Raw genomic sequence first — 12,820 nt, 5'->3', positions numbered from 1 at the left:
TTGGTCCCCGGTCTGGTCCCCGGTCTGAACCCCGGTCTGGTCCCCGGTCTGGTCCCCGGTCTGAACCCCGGTCTGGTCCCCGGTCTGGTCCCCGGTCTGAACCCCGGTCTGGTCCCCGGTCTGGTCCCCGGTCTGAACCCCGGTCTGGTCCCCGGTCCGGTATCTACGGTATCTACCCGGTAAAAGTTATTTCAGTCTGATGTTTTTACGGAGAGGAGCTTAAAACCCGGAGTGTGTGTGTGTGTGTGTGTATGTGTGTGTGTGTGTGTGTGTGTGTGTGTGTGTGTGTGTGTGTGGGGGGGGGGGGGGGGGGGGGGGGTCCGGTTGGAAGGAGAACACCGGAGAGGAGAAGTTAGAGATGAAGAACGGAGGAGGAGACTTACCGCGTGCAGCCGTGCAGCCGGTACTCCGGTACACTGTGGCCGGAGCGGCTGTCTGAGCGCGAGGAGGAGCTGCAGCCTCTCTCTCTCCCTCTCTGCCTCTCTACCTCCCTCTCTCCCTCTCTCTCTACCTCGCTCTCTCTCTCTCTACCTCACTCTCTCTCTACATCCCTCTCTCTCCCTCTCTCTCTAGCTCCCTCTCTCTACATCCCTCTCTCTCCCTCTCTCTCTACCTCCCTCTCTCTACATCCCTCTCTCTCCCTCTCTCTCTCCCTCCCTCTCTCTACATCCCTCTCTCTCTCTCTCTACCTCCCTCTCTCTCTCTCTCTCTCTGGGGGCGGGGCTTTGGCTGATAGTCACTGGATAGTAATTAAGGCACAGGTTGTCCGATCGCACAGCGCAGATAATGTCATCATCATCATCATCATCATCATCATCATCATCATCATCATCATCATCATCATGATGAAGAGCTGCAGGGGTTCAGGAGATGGTTCAGAGTGAAGCTGAGTGACAACTGATGATTGGTTCTTCATCTGGTCTGCGCAAATAGACAATCTAATACCAGCGCAGCTCCTAATCCTCCTCCTCCTCCTCTTCCTCCACCTCCTCTTCCTCGTCCTCCTCCTCTTCCTCCTCCTCCTCCTCTTCCTCCACCTCCTCTTCCTCGTCCTCCTCCTCTTCCTCCTCCTCCTCCTCTTCCTCCTCTTCCTCCTCCTCCTCCTCTTCCTCCTCTTCCTCCTCCTCCTCCTCTTCCTCCTCTTCCTCCTCCTCCTCCTCAGAGAAAATAAAGATAACAGTGTATTAAAAGTTTTCTGCAGGAGGCGAAGCGCTGCTGCTGCTGCTGCTGCTGCTGGAAGGTTACGCATGGGTGCGCATGCTGTGTGTGTGTGTGTTCATGTGTGTCTGTGTGTTCGTGTGTGTGTGTAAACATGGTTCACTCTGAATTTCAAATAGAACAGAATGGAAGTGGAGGAAGAGGAGGAGGAGGAGGAAGAGGGGGAGGAGGAAGAGGAGAGATGAGGAAGAGGAGGAGGAGCAGAGATGAGGAGGAGGAGGAGGAAGAGGAGAGATGAGGAAGAGGAGGAAGAGGAGGAGGAGGAAGAGGAAGAGGAGGAGGACGAGGAAGAGGAGGAGGAGGAGGAAGAGCTGCTTAAAAGGTGAAATGGTGGAAAGAGTGAGGCTCAAACCCCGGGCTCCAACAGGGGGTCCCCGGCTGTGAGACAACAAACCACTACACTGCCGTGCAGGCCAGAGCTGCTGTCTCTCTCCAGACTGGACAAAAGATGACGTCGGGTGGAAGAAAGTTTTAATCCAATGCAAGTTACACAACAACACTATAGAGCATCTTCCTCCTCTGACAGCTCAGAGGACAGTATTTTGGACGTTTGACCGTCTGAAACCTGCAGTTCCAGCTGCTGGATCAGTCTGAACTTGTGTGACTTTTCGGTCTTCACTGAGGAAACTTTCTGCACTTTAACATGTAGAACACGTGGTTCTGATCCGGAGGAGGATTTCCTGGATCCGTCATTAGCGGCGTCTTTCTCCAGCTCGTCTTTGAAGCAGGTAATTAAACGCCGGGAGTTTAAATCACCGGCTCACGTAACAAAGGCCATCGAGCAGAAACCCGCTGGCGGTGGCGGCGGCGGCGGCGCTCCGCTGTGTGAATGAAGAACCGTGTTTTCCAGTTTTTAACAGATCCAGAAGTTCTGGTGAGTCTGGTGGAAGCTGCAGCGGCAGGTGAGGAAGTGAACACATGAAAACACTCAGCAGGTCACCGGGCAGGACCACTCTCTGCCGTCCTCGTCTGGCGTGTGGACACTGGTCCAGCGAGGATGCTGGTCCAGCGTGGACGCTGGTCCGGCGTGGACGCTGGTCCGGCGAGGACGCTGGTCCGGCGTGGACGCTGGTCCGGCGTGGACGCTGGTCCGGCGTGGACGCTGGTCCACCTCAGCAAATGTCTGCCAGCAGTCCTCCAGAGATGTCGCTGGACTCGGCTGGGACGGGCCGGTCCGTCTCCACGTTCTGGACCATCAAACGCTGCCGCCTGTCACGCTGGGAGGGGGACGGACCCGCATGGCGGGACAAGCTGAGGCGAAAACGTCTTTGTCTTTCAGAACATGAGGAAACCAGGGACGGACTGAGCCGATGCAGACATGGACACATGGACACATGGACAGAACACTTGGATAGACCCACAAGGAGCCGGCAAGACCAGCAAGGGAAGCAGGGCTTTAATAGAGGGGACAAAGGTGCAGCACATCGGGACATAACGAGGACAGAGACCAGCCGGGACAACATGAGGCGGAGCAGACAGGTGAGACAGGCCTCTGGCGCCCCCATCTGGCCGCTGAGGTACTGCGTATGACACCGCCACCGTATCAGCGCAAAGCGTTAGCTACGGGTGATTCTGAGTCCCTGATCCCAGGATGGTCCTGAAGTCCAGACATGAGAGACCAGCGAAGGCTCCGAGACCAGGAGGCCCAGACCGGTCAGGAATCAGTCAGGGTCTGTTTCCACCCAGCCTGAAACCACGTCTCTACAGATCCCAGGTCCAAAGGCCAGAGGGACCAGGCCACAACGCGGCTTCACTGAGACCACTTCCCCAGGGGGTCTGTACCAGAGGTCTGGACCACTTCCCAGATGGTCTGGACCACTTCCCCAGGGGGTCTGGACCACTTCCCGGATGGTCTGGATCACTTCCCAGGAGGTCTGGACCACTTCCTGGATGGGAATCCATCACTGTTCAAGGCCTTCAGTCAGAGAGGGTCTAAACCCCCAGTAAAGACCACTTCAGTGAAGCGGTAACAGAGACCTGGATCTGGGGCCGCTGTGGCGTCCCATCGACAGCAGGACAGGAAGTGGACATTGACCGTCCATCCGTCCTGCAGTGACCTGAACAGACGGACCGACTGGATCAGCCTGATTCGCTCCTCGGAGCTCCGGAGGCAAGCAGAAAACTGACAGCAAGACAAAAGGAAGGGCGCCGCCGCCCCGCCGCCGCCATCCGCCGCCCCGCCACCCCGCCACCGCCATCCGCCGCCCCGCCGCCGCCGCCCCGCCACCGCCATCCGCCGCCCCGCCACCGCCGCCGCCGCCGCTGCTCTGCTAGACGGCATTCACAAATCGGCCCCGGGCCGCCGTGTCAGTCAGAGTGGCGGACGGGACGGCGTGTTGAGCGCGGAGCAGGACGGTCCTCCATCAGCGTGGAACAGCTTCCAGCAGAGCTGGTCTCAGAGAAACGACGGGACGGCGCCGGCCGAGGGACCAGAGTCTGTCCAGGAGAACCAGAGGACAGCCGACATCCGGGAGACTCGCAGCTCTCAGCTGGACTTTCACAGACCAACCAGACCGGGCGGGACGGCGCCACGGGGCCCCGCCCACCACTGGGCCAGGGGGCCACAGGACCAAGCTCAGGAGGTTCAGAACCACCTGAAACCAAACTGTCCATGTCCTGTCAGAGGTCATGCTCCAGGAAGTGACCGGAGACCAAGCTAGCTGTATGCTAACATCCTACTAGCAGCCTGTACACTTCTATATGAATGCTGGTTATGTAACATTAGCTGACTGCTAGCTTAAAGTTAGCCTCCTGTTAGCCTCCTGTAGTGTAACATTAGCCTCCTGTTAGCATAAGGTTAGCTTCCTATTAGCATAACATTAGCATCCTGTTAGCCTCCTGTAGCATAACATTAGCCTCCTGGAAGCACAAGGTGAGCCTCCTGTTAGCAAAACATTAGCCTCCTGCTAGTGTAAGGTTAGCCTCCTGTTAGCGAACCATTAGCCTGCTGTTAGCGTAAGGTTAGCCTCCTGTTAGCGAACCATTAGCCTGCTGTTAGTGTAAGGTGAGCCTCCTGTTAGCAAAACATTAGCCTCCTGCTAGCGTAAGGTTAGCCTCCTGTTAGCGAACCATTAGCCTGCTGTTAGTGTAAGGTGAGCCTCCTGTTAGCAAAACATTAGCCTCCTGCTAGCGTAAGGTTAGCCTCCTGTTAGCGAACCATTAGCCTGCTGTTAGTGTAAGGTGAGCCTCCTGTTAGCAAAACATTAGCCTCCTGCTAGCGTAAGGTTAGCCTCCTGTTAGCGAACCATTAGCCTGCTGTTAGTGTAAGGTGAGCCTCCTGTTAGCAAAACATTAGCCTCCTGCTAGCGTAAGGTTAGCTTCCTGTTAGCGTAATGTTCACCCTTCAGTCGCCAGTTTTACGTCGCTGCTTGAGAACGTCAGAACAGCACGGTTCTATCTTGTGGAGGGAACTTGGGGAACTGGTCCTTCTCTGATACCAGACACAGGAACAGGACCGTGGTCTTCATGGACTCATTCTTGAAGGTAGAGAACGGTTCCTGTTATGACACCGTGACGGCCATTTTGGACAGCAGGAGGGGTTTTCGCCTCACATTCCATCTCTCTTCTGTCTCCATGTTCTGGATTCTGTCCCTCTCGGTTCCGTCCCTCTAGGTTCTCGGTGTTCTGGATTTTGTCTCTCTAGGTTCCGTCCCTCTAGGTTCTCGGTGTTCTGGATTTCGTCTCTCTAGGTTCCGTCCCTCCAGTCAGCTGCTGTTTCTGGGTCTTGATGGGCGTAGCTCGGCGCTCCACCCGATTCGTCTGCCCCAGTTCCAGTGCAGGGGGGAATTGCTCTCCTCTGACTGGAGCCTGTTCACCAGTCCGCCCTGCTGCCCCTGTTAATGAGCCAGGCAGCATCGGCACGCTGCAGGACCTCAGAGGGTTTAGAACCAGAGTCAGTAAAGACAGACGCTCCTGCTGGGACCTGAAGAGACTTTAACATGTTTCAGATCAGATCAGATCAGATCAGACCAGATCAGATCAGATCAGATCAGATCAGATCAGATCAGATCAGATCAGATCAGATTGGATCGGATCGATCTGTATTTCTGAGGTGTTTTCATATCAAAAATACAGCTCAGAGTGTTACAATATCTAACTGGAGAGTGTCCTCAGAGAGGCAGGCCTCCGCCACAGCTCCAGTCAGCCACCAACAAGAAGAACACCGGATATGATAAAAACATTGTATTCTCCCCAACACAAACCACGTCTGGGAGGAAGCTGCTTGCTGCTTGTTCATATCTCAGTGTTTCCTCACAGTGACCGACACTCCAGAACCCCCCTGTTTTTGTCTGTTCTGGATCCTGGTGTCCGGAACACTTCCTGATCTGGATCAGCAGCTGATCTCTCTTAGAGTCCTTGCAGAACTGACACTGTCGTGTTCTCTCAGCCCCCTTGTCATTTATTGTTGAGTTATGTCCAGCTATGTGACAGACTCCCGATCTCTCAACGATAAAGAATCCTTTAAACAACTCCTGGATCCAGACAGTGATCCGGATCTTCACCAGAACTTAATGGATTCTAAGTTAGTCCAGGACCCCCCTTTCCACAGAGATTCATTGCAATCCGTCCATTACTTTTTCCGTAATGTTGCTAACAGACCAACCAACCAAGCGGCGTGATTACATGACCTCCTTGGCAGAGGTAATGATAAAATAAGAACAGCCACACCTTCACCCCACCCCCCCACCCCCCCGCCACACACACACACACACACACACACAGTGTGATGTACTGACTCAATAGAGCAGGTTTCATTGAATCACTGGAGGTTCTGCAGAAAAAGTTTCCCATGATGCTCAGCACCATGTGTACTCTCTTGTGTGAAACAAACTGTGTGTGTGTGTGTGTGTGTGTGTGTGTGTGTGTGTGTGTAACCCTGACTGACGGTGTGGTTTAGTTTTCATGACTGACTCTTCTGTTCATCACTCTGAGCTGTTTCTTATAAATAAAGTTTGATTGAAACAGGAACATCTGCAGAGAACTGCAGATGTTCCTGTTCTGGACTGGGGGGGGGGGGGCGACAGCCGCTCCTCCAGCAACTCTTAATGACTTCTGGAGGAACGCGACGCAGGGCAGGGTCCAGGGAAATGAAAGCTCTGCCTTCCGTGTTCTCTTTCCACACGTCATAAAAGCAAGAGCAGGAAGGGAGGAGAACCAGAACAATGACTCCAGACGGAACGTCAGGGATGCACCGATACCGATACCGATACTGATACCGATACTGCCATCGGGCATCCGGTCCAATACAGAAAAGAGAACCTGCTACATGCTAAAGAGTTCCAGGGCTCACACACCAGACATGCTACATGCTACATGCTATTTATCACTTTATTTTTTGCTAGGAACTCACATCACTACACGTATCAGCGAGTAGCTCTTTGTTCTCCTCCTTTCCAAAGCTAAACCCACATGGTGATGATTCAGAGGGAGCTGTTAGCATGCAGCTCCAAGAAGAACACTCCTCTGAGGAGGCTGGAGGGTGGAGGCTGGAGGGTGGAGGCTGGAGGCTGGAGGGTGGAGGCTGGAAGGTGGAGGCTGGAGGCTGGAGGGTGGAGGCTGGAAGGTGGAGGCTGGAGGCTGGAGGGTGTAGGGTGGAGGCTGGAGGGTGGAGGCTGGAGGGTGTAGGGTGGAGGGTGGAGGCTGGAGGGTGGAGGCTGGAGGGTGGAGGCTGGAGGGTGTAGGGTGTAGGGTGGAGGGTGGAGGCTGGAGGGTGGAGGGTGGAGGCTGGAGGGTGGAGGATGATGAGGGATCAGGTTTGGAAAAGAAAAAGGATTTTTCCTCTTTTCTGTGTTGTTGGAGGTTGTTTGGTGTTTCAGCTGCCCTCCCCCAAAACACACACACACACACACACACACACACACACACACACACACACACACACACACACACACACACACACACACACACACACAAACACCTACACAAACTCACACACACACACACACACACACACACACACACACACACACACATCTTTGTTGCTCTCATTCATAATCTCCCGTCTTTAAAGTCTCTGGATTCTGAGGTTTCAGTTAGCGATGCTAGCTTAGCGTTATGCTCGGCATTTCCCTGTTGTTCGGTGGATTTATGAGAGTATCTGCATTGAACCAGTTGAAGCTCAGAGCAATCCAGAATCCAGACTGGTTTGGGGATCCGTTTGGTGGATCTGTTTGGGGATCCGTTGGCGGGTTGATCCCGAGCTTCAGCAGTTAGCGGGGCCTTCAGGATGCTTTTCTTTGCTGCTGCATCGTTAATGTCGCCACTCGGAGTTTTCAGCTCCGAATCATCTTCAGTGACTCGTTGCTTCGTTTCCGTGGAAACCAGAGAGCCAGACATGCTGAAGCATCCCTGCCGTCTCTGGTCTGGTGTAAACGGGCCGACGACAGAAACCGTGACCCACACTGAGCGCTGGGCTCCAGACGGTCCAGGTCGCCAGGCGGTGGTCGCCATGCGGTGGTGGGCGCCATGCGGCTGCGGTCATGCGGTGGTGGGCGCCATGCGGTGGGCGCCATGCGGAGGTCACCATGCGGTGGTGGGCGCCATGCGGTGGGCGCCATGCGGAGGTGGGCGCCATGCGGTGGGCGCCATGCGGAGGTCACCATGCGGTGGTGGGCGCCATGCGGCTGCGGTCATGCGGTGGTGGGCGCCATGCGGCTGCGGTCATGCGGTGGTGGGCGCCATGCGGTGGGCGCCATGCGGAGGTCACCATGCGGTGGTGTGCGCCATGTGGCTGCGGTCATGCGGTGTTGTGAAGCTGCTGGCTTCTGGCTCCAGGCTGGTTTCTCGGGACGCTGGCTGTGCTGAATCAAGCTGCTCAAACACAGAGGGGATGAGAAGCCCCCCCCCCCCACACTGAACTGCTCCGTCAGGCCGCCGGCCCCCCGTCATGCTGCTGGCAGCTGATTGGCTGTCTCCTGGTGGCTCCTGTCTCCATGATGGATCGCTCTGTCGGATTTGCCGCCATGTCTCCAGATTAAACATCTTCCACAAACTCCAAATGTCAGAAGCTCTCAGCAGCCCAGCAGGGGGCCGGCGCTCCTCTGCTGGAGAACAGGGTTAGTCTGAAGCCATGAGCAGGCGGCGGCGGCGGCGGCGGTTCCTGCCGCCTCTCAGTCCGTGTCCGCCTGGCTACAGAACCATGAAGTGTGAAGCGGAACGCTGGTCCAGCACCAGCTGCAGTGTTACATGTTTTAAAAAGCAGGTAATTGAATTTAGTTCAGTTCAGCTTTATTTATAAAGCACCAATCACAACACAGGCATTTAACCCCCCCCCCCCCCCCCGGGGGTCTCTGCTGCTCGTCCTCGGCTCGCAGGTGAGACGTGGTGGTAAACACCGAGAGCCAGTCAGAGGCCGATCAATACAGGATCAGGCTGCGTGTGTGTGTGTGTGTGTGTGTGTGTGTGTGTGTGTGTGTGTGTGTGTGTGTGTGTGTGTGTGTGTGTCCATCCTGCAGGGCGGAGATGCTGATTGGCTCCAGCAGCTTCAGTCAGACTTTACAGGAAAGAGTAGAAGAAAAGACATCAGTCCCTCCGCCAGGCTGGATGGATGGATGAACGAAAAGATGGACGGATGATCTACTTTCAGTTATACCGTGGTTCTGTCAGGGTTCTGTCAGGGTTCTATCAGGGTTCTATCGGGGTGCTATCATGGTTCTATCATGGTTCTATCGGGGTTCTATCAGGATTCTATCAGGGTCCTATCAGGGTCCTATCATGGTTCTATCATGGTTCTATCGGGGTTCTATCAGGGTCCTATCATGGTTCTATCAGGGTTCTATCAGGATTCTATCAGGGTCCTATCAGGGTCCTATCATGGTTCTATCATGGTTCTATCGGGGTTCTATCAGGGTTCTATCAGGGTTCTATCAGGGTCCTATCAGGGTTCTATTATGGTTCTATCAGGGTTCTATCATGGTTCTACCAGGGTTCTATCAGGATTCTATCAGGGTCCTATCAGGGTCGTATCATGGTTCTATCATGGTTCTATCAGGGTTCTATCGGGGTTCTATCAGGGTCCTATCAGGGTTCCACCCTGGTCTGCGGTGCTCCTCGGGGGCAGTGGACTGTGAGCAGACAGTGTTTCAGTGTTCGGTTCTCCGTCATCCACAGGGAGAAGGTGCAAACTCCCGGCAGCCTGGCGGCCTGAGCCCGGCCCGCTCAGTCCAGCCAGACCGCAGCTCTGTTCTGGTCCAGGTCCTGAGGACACCTCCAGGGCGTAGACGGATTACTGCATGGGCAAAGTGGGCTTGTGCCCAGGACCCCAGAGCCAACAGCGGCCCCCGGCCAGGCTTCATTTATTTAGTTATTTATTTATTTTTGTCCTAAACAAAATAAAAAGTGTGTACAACGTCACAACAGTTTGTTTTCAAAATGCAGAAGCGGCGCTCAGCGCTTCGGAACAACGAAAGCTATCACTCATGGCCATAGAACAGTGGTCGGCAACTGGCAGTCTGCGGGCCAGTTTTGGCCCGCGAACAATAATATCCGGCCCGCCAGATGATTTAGAGAATGTGAGGCTCCTGCTTCACGGAGGCAGGAACTCCGCCCATCAAACTGTCAGGACCAGCTCCTCCTGAACCTCCTCCATCACCTGTGGAACACCTGCAACCCTCTGATCCAGAGAACAACCTGCAGCACCGTGCTGCGTTCAGGGACACTTCAGAAAAGCATCCTGCTGCTAGGCGTCTCCGTCAGCTGTTAGCGTAGCTGTTAGCCACCAACGAACTAGCTGGATTTGAACGATTCCTTCTTGCTAAAACATCAGTCGACGGGACGCAGCTCAACTTCTGAGACAGAAAGAAGATTTAAAGCTGAGCGTCTCGGACAGAACAGGGAAAGTTGTTACTGACGGACGGTTCAGTTCTGAGAGGAAGGATCTGAGCGGCGCAGCGGCGGCTTGGAGAGAAGGAGGGAAACATGGTTCTGGTAGGTTTAGTTTCCGGTTTAGCGGCTGTTTACTGTTCTGTTGTTGTTTCATCTTCATCTTGATGTTCAGGGATCGTCAGGAGTGAAGCTGCAGCTGTGAGGCATTCAGGTTCCTCAGGCTCTTTCAGATCAAAGGTCTTATCAAACGTGTGTAAAGACTCACAGTCGGCGCATCTATATGTTGGTTTCTAAGGAAAAGCAACGGTTCACAACATTGAAATGGTTCTAAATTGTTAGCAATACAGAATTATAATCATTTATTATAATGTTCTTTCCACATTTCACACATTCTGGTCTTAAAAGACAGTTTGTTTAACAAGTTGGTGACTGAAGACAGCAGCGCAGTGGTCAGGCTGCTGCTGGCAGGAGCTTCATCTTCAGCTTATTCTTGTTTTGTTTTGACTGAACTGAGTGAAGCAGCCGCCTGGAACAAACACAAGCTGCTTCTTTAAACCAACAAATTTCTGACATCAATGTTTTAACGTTCAAGATTGGATAAGTGTTTAGAATCTTCGATGAAGTGCCCCCCCCCCCCCACCCCCACCTGCAATGCAAGTGCCAAAACAAAAATTGGCCCGCCACCAACTCAAGTTGCCGACCCCTGCCATGGAAGCTGAACTGGTCCGAGATTTGGATTTCAATGAAATGATCCAGGACTTTTCCTGGAGGAAGGCCAGGAGAAAGCCGGCAGTTTAGGTAAGTTTTGCTTTATTTCATTTGAGGTGTGTTTTATGGTCATGTGGCCTGGTACTGCATCGGTGCTGATATATGTAGACGGATCACTGGGCTGAGTGTCGAGGACAGCGCCAGAGCTTTTCTCTGTGGTTGTGTATTGCCCAGTGTTATGTGTGTGACGCACACTCTGTTTGTATGGTGTCCGGGGCCCTCGGTGATGATAAGCCGTCTGAGCTGCAGGGGACCGCACCCCGCTCGCCGTCTGTCCCCCGTCCCCACAGAGCTGGACAGCATGGACGCTGCTGGCGGGGACGCCATGTGTTCCTCACCGGCTCCACGGTCCAGAGGAAGAGGAGGAGGATGAGGAAGAGGAAGAAGAATAGGAAGAGGAGGAGGAAGACAAAGAGGAAGAGGAGGAGGAAGGTCGTTCTGTGCTGCAGGCTAAAGGGAGGAAGAGGAGGAAGAGTCACTGACGAAGAGAAGCACAACCCAGCAGATCAGCAGATCCACTACAGATCCCTCCTCAGCAGGTCCGGTCTGTCTGGACGGCAGAACGTCTGCAGGACAGGATCCGGTTCTGAGCGGTCCCGGGACCAGCTCCGGGTTCACCCGGTCTGCCGCCGGCACGCCTGTCGGCAGGAATTACTGCGTGACGGAGGCTGAGAGACGAGGCCGTCTCCAGGGTGAAGCGTGAAATCCGACACCTGAGCTGGAGGTGAAGCCCCGCCCACAGCGCCGCAGCGGAGGAGGAATCGCACCAACAACTCCACTGTCACTGCCTCTGCCACGGCAGGAAGCGGTACAGTCGGCCACCACGGTGAGACAGCGCCGCGCCGTCTCCATGGAAACAGGGAGGCTGCCATCCTGAAGACTTCTAAAGATGCAACGAGTCACATCATGTCAGAGGACCGGGTCAGGACCAGAGGGCTGGCTCAGGACCGGGCCAGGACCGGGTCAGGACCAGAGGGCTGGCTCAGGACCGGGTCAGGACCGGCTTCAGGCTGCTGGTCCCCAGCTGGTCGTCAATGAAGGAAACCCTGACGGCTCCAGACGGAACTGACAGAAAAACTCCACCTGCAGACTGTTGTCCAGGTGGAGTCGGGCAGTGGGTGGAGTCAGGGCAGTGGGGTGGAGTCAGGGCAGTGGGGTGGAGTCAGGGCAGTGGGGTGGAGTCAGGGCAGTGGGGTGGAGTCAGGACAGTGGGGTGGAGTCAGGGCAGTAGGGTGGAGTCAGGACAGTGGGGTGGAGTCAGGGCAGTGGGTGGAGTCAGGACAGTGGGGTGGAGTCAGGACAGTGGGGTGGAGTCAGGGCAGTGGGGTGGAGTCAGGACAGTGGGGTGGAGTCAGGGCAGTGGGGTGGAGTCTGGGCAATGGGGTGGAGTCAGGGCAATGGGGTGGAGTCAGGGCAATGGGGTGGAGTCAGGGCAATGGGGTGGAGTCAGGGCAGTGGGGTGGAGTCTGGGTGGAGCTGGGTGGAGTCACACCCTCCATAGAGGGGCAACAGTTCCAGGCTCCTTGCTCTTTATATTCGAACCTTCCTGGTTCCGGCACTCTGACGGTTCTGGGTCTGGGGACGGTTCTGGGTCTTCCTCCTCTGACACCAGATTATGGATTAAACCAGTTTCTTATGGTTGTAATAATCCATAAAGTTATTCCAGGAATTGAGAGACAAAATTTAAATAATTTCTAAAAATTGTTTTTTGCGCAGGTGGCGGGAGCGCTTGTTTCGTTCGCCTACACCGTCAGCGGTGCGTGGTGCGGCATTAATTCACTTCCGCATTGGCGGAAGCGCTCGTTTCCATACCCGCGCATTCCAGGTGGGCGGTGTTGATGAAACCAGTTTATTAAAAATAACCGTTGCCTACCTATTGTGTTGTTTGGAATGCGCCTTGAATGCGCAGGTGTGGAAACGAGCGCTCCCGTCAATGCGGAAGTGAATTAACACCGCACCGCCCGCGGCTGGCAGTGTGGGTGGACAAAACAAGATCTCCCACCACCTGCGC

The sequence above is a fragment of the Salarias fasciatus genome, unplaced genomic scaffold (genome assembly GCF_902148845.1).
Source record: "Salarias fasciatus unplaced genomic scaffold, fSalaFa1.1, whole genome shotgun sequence".
NCBI classification, from domain to species: Eukaryota; Metazoa; Chordata; class Actinopteri; order Blenniiformes; family Blenniidae; genus Salarias; species Salarias fasciatus.
Note: the sequence above shows the minus strand (reverse complement) of the source record.